General features: G+C 38.2%; 1 pseudogene; it reads right to left on the reverse strand.

Moving 5' to 3' along the window:
- The window catches only part of LOC107571152 (uncharacterized), a 21263-nt pseudogene extending 17430 nt beyond the window's left edge, over positions 1-3833 (reverse strand).
- Positions 3834-4463: the final 630 nt, after the last annotated feature.

Raw genomic sequence — 4463 nt, forward strand, 5'->3', positions numbered from 1 at the left:
TTAATTCTAATTTAAGCAAAAACATTTATATAGTCATAACAATTTGTATGATTTATAATAACACCCAAATGCAAACTGATGCAGATTTATATAAGGCAGAAACTCCTGTTTGCATGATAAATATTAAGTATTGTTGTAATATTATTGTATTTTATGTATTGTTAAAAGTACAACAGCCTTATTGTTTACTGTTTTAATCTGTCCCATGCTACCTTATTTACACTAGATTAGTTTACACTAGCTTCTCTGCTATATAAGCCATTTGACCTCATCGTTGCACACAGCCCGGGGCCAAACTTTGCAGTTTAAATATGAGGATTTTGGGGATGGGATCTCGCGAGAAAGTTGTCAGCACAATTAAAGTGGCTGCATGTTTTTTGCTAAATGTCAGTGGAAAATTGTGTACAAATGCAGGAGTGTCAGAATTTTTAGATGTTGATTAAGTAATCCAAGTGTCAAAACAACAACAAAAATTATTTTAAAGACACGTATGTGCACTACATATATCCATGTAATCACCCAATATGGGATTAATTATGTTTGCACGTGTATATTTGATAAAACAAATAGGGTCCCATGTGTAGCCCATTTTGAGCCTTTCACGGGCGTCGGCGACGTGTCGGCGATTCCCTCAGATCGCGTCTTTGATAACTCACACTGCGTGATTGTCATTCGCGTGAACGAGAACCGATTTGCCTCCGATGTCGGGCATTTGTCGGCGATTTCGCGAAAACTCACACTGCGTGATTGTCATTCGCGTGAACGAGAACCGATTTGCCTCCGATGTCGGGCATTTGTCGGCAATTTCGCAAAAACTTTCGGAAAGTGAAAAATCAGGCTAATATCGTGCAGTGTGAACTCGCCATATGCAGCACGGAACTTTCTTTGCGTCATCCTCAATGTCATTTGCATGGAAAAAACATCCCAGTCTTTCTATATATTCTTCAAATAAAAAAATAAAAAAACTCTTTGATACAGCCGAGCATAGTCATGATCGTAGCTAGGCAGCAGTGTATTTTGTTCACTTTTACAGCTGCTTCATTGTCTTGCACACAGTCTGTTTGAATCCACTCGTTGCTAGTGTAAGATACTTGAATGACAGGAGGCTGCTGTAATCTGAAACTTTTACTGAATTCGATGCAATGCAGAAGATAACATACATCTTCAGCCAGCACCTAGAACAGTCTGAAAAAAAATAAACACTACAGAGATAAATAAAATGTGATATTCTGATGGAACAAAAAGGACCAGTGAGTGTTTACAATCAGACCAATTTTTTTGTTGTTGATTTTTTGGATGATAAACGTTTAAGTTGATCTACTGTAGTGTTGGATTCATCAACAATTTCATCAACTGATTTTTAAAAGAGCAAGTATTTATTTTTGTGTATTTTAATGCTATTCGTGTTCAAACGATAAAATATTCAGATGTTTGACAAAAGCAAAAACAAAAGTAGAATACTATATGATATTTAAAATTGAATATTTAAACCTTAAGTATAGTTTTATCAAAACGTAAATGTAATATGTCTGTTGGTATTAAACAACAGTATTAAATGTCACACAACCTGTCTATGTTGCATCTGTGTAATTTGACTTCTACCGAGTATAAGAAATTTCCTGTGAAAAACTTTACAGGAATGCATTTACCAAAAGCATCATTAGCTAACTATGGTTGTGAGTTCCATTGAACTCTATTGGTAATGATGGAACTTGCGACCATAGTTACTTTTGGGAAACACACCCCTGGCTGATTGGATTTGCAACCTTTGATGTCAACAATATGGAAAGTTTTTCACCATTGCACTCTCCTTTAACTATGCATACTCTTTGCATGTAGTTATGTTCTTTGCTGCTGTCTTAAAACCTTAATCCAGGGATCTCCAACCCTGCTCCCTGAGAGCTACCATCCTGCAGACGTCATTTCCAACCCTGCTCCAACACACCTGTCTGTAATTATCAAGTAACCCTGAACACCTTGATTAGCTGCTTCAAGTGTTAGATTGGGGTTGGAGCTGAAATCTGCAGGACAGTAACTCGCCAGGAGCAGGGTTGGAGACCCACTGTACGATATTAGCAATTAGCAAGTTCAAATGGTCTTTGAACCTCTCTTACTGTACGACACAGAACCACTGTTTAGGAGACACAATCACAGATTTCACAATGCTAATATTTTGTCTAGGACAGCCGAACAAAGACAAACATTGTACATTTTCACTCCATTACTTTTGAATCAAGGTCCTCGATGTAGAAATTTACTATTTAGCAGCTTTGAAAGTCAGTGGGTGTTTTTTTTTTTTTGTAGACAGCCCATCAGTAATCACTCTGGTTATGTAAAGCGATTTCCCAGAATGTTTTGAACACTGACCAGTTGCAAATGTGATATTTTTTTTTTACAACAATTCAATAATAAGTAGTTCATATTGTGGTATATATTCAACACAATAATGTTTGATTTAGCAAAATTGTGAAAATGAAAATATTACCTATAAAGTCACAGAAGAACTGTTCTGCATATCCTAACAAAACACAGTGGATGTTTGACTTGAAGCAGCATTGCACAGACTGCTCTGTGTATGACATCCAAATACCAAGAGAGCGATTAGAAAGCATTTTTGTTTGTTAAGTCAATTAAATCTTGCTGTTTTGATTTTTTGTTAAAGCAGTGTTGCTGTTGTAATGTTATACAGCTACAGTTGTGTTGCTGGGTTTTAAAGCAGGTTTGATTTTTTTTCTTATCAGTCTGTGTTTACAGCAATTTCACTTTCCACTCAGTTCAAATGTGGATGAATGGCTACACATAGATGTGTGCACTATCAGAGCTGTGGGAGGTCATTACAATGCTGCTTTTGTGGGGGTGGGTAGGGTTTTTTGCCTATAGGTTTTTAACATTCTAAAAGCTCTTTATTTCAATTATATTACAAGCTAGTTGGTGTATTCATTAGGCATAATGTATTGTAAATTGCTTCAGAGGCATAAGGTAATGCAATTATTACATGCCAAATTAATAAAAGTGCATTGACATAAAAAAGGAAATGTACTTTTGGTACATACAGTAAGTACTTTTAATAGCAAGTACTTCTGTACTTTTACTTAAGTAAAATCTGTCTTTACAACTTTCACTTGTAATGGAGTAATATTTGATCAGCAGTATCTGTACTTACTCTCAAGTAATGGAATTGTATACTTTGTCCAGGAGCCTGAATTTAAATGAAGTTCCAGTCAATCATCGCTGCAAACGTGTATATAAGCAGCAGTTGCTCCACCCCAGTTACAATACTTCTGGCATCCCTCCACCTCCACTTCTTCCCCTCCAACTCTCAAGTAATGGAATTGTATACTTTTTCCAGGAGCCTGAATTTAAATGAAGTTCCAGTCAATCATCGCTGCAAACGTGTATATAAGCAGCAGTTGCTCCGCCCCAGTTACAATACTTCTGGCATCCCTCCACCTCCACTTCTTCCCCTCCATTTATTTTCTTTCTCTTTTCTTTTTCCTCCTCCACAGCGTACATCCACATAGGAGGTTCTTGCTACCCAGTCTTGGCCTTTTTTTTGACTCAAGTCCCATTCGTTTACATGGAGAGGGTGGGGTTTATGACCTGTACTGCAGCCAGCCACCAGGGGGCAATCAAAGAGCCCACAGCTTCACTTTCCAGGACGTGTGAGGCACACCCGGTCTGTATGTGGCATCAGTGTTCTCCTCTGCTCTGGTAAACTGCTCCACTGCCTTTTCTGGGTTTGGCAATGCAGCAGCCACATATCGGAGTTCCTCTATGTTCCAAGGTCGTTCCACCCAGATGAGCCCTCCTTCTCCAAAAAACTGGAGCGACATGTTGAGAGATTCTTCACTTTCCAGTCTGGACTTGGATCTCTTTTTTTTTTCCTTTCCATGGCCCCTGACTGTGATGTCTGAAAGGCAGGAAGATTTTTTTTTTTTACATGTTGAAACAATTTGTTTATCCCATTTCACAGAAAGGCCAGTGGCTCATCACTCTTTGTATCACTGTCATCAGATTAAATATTTTCCTCATCCTGGATTGGGGCAGAAAGGACCTTCACTTTCTGAGCTGCAGTTGTCTGGTGTTACGTCCAAGGACATATTAATTTTGTTTCTGTTATTTATACAAAGGGGTTTATTGCATTTGTATTTTGCTCTCGTTGTAGGGTTGAAAATTATCAAAAAGAGGGTAGAGATCCAAGAAGACTTCAAAGACTTCTGAAAACCTATTCTGAGTAACAAAATGGCCATTTGGCATTCCTGAAGGCACAGAGGTGCTGTTTGTTATCAAGGCCTGTAGGCCAACATGTGTATACATCGGGGTCTGCTAATTGTCACACCTTTTGCACAGTAGGTGAAGCTGTAATCTGCTGATTGGTCAGTTTGAATGTCTCACATTTGGTTTTTAGTCACATGGTCAAGGAAGGGATAAAAGAAGATTGTAACTGTTGCTCTGGGGCTTTC

This window comes from Sinocyclocheilus grahami, unplaced genomic scaffold (genome assembly GCF_001515645.1).
Source record: "Sinocyclocheilus grahami isolate Dianchi unplaced genomic scaffold, SAMN03320097.WGS_v1.1 scaffold1555.1, whole genome shotgun sequence".
Classification (NCBI taxonomy): Eukaryota; Metazoa; Chordata; class Actinopteri; order Cypriniformes; family Cyprinidae; genus Sinocyclocheilus; species Sinocyclocheilus grahami.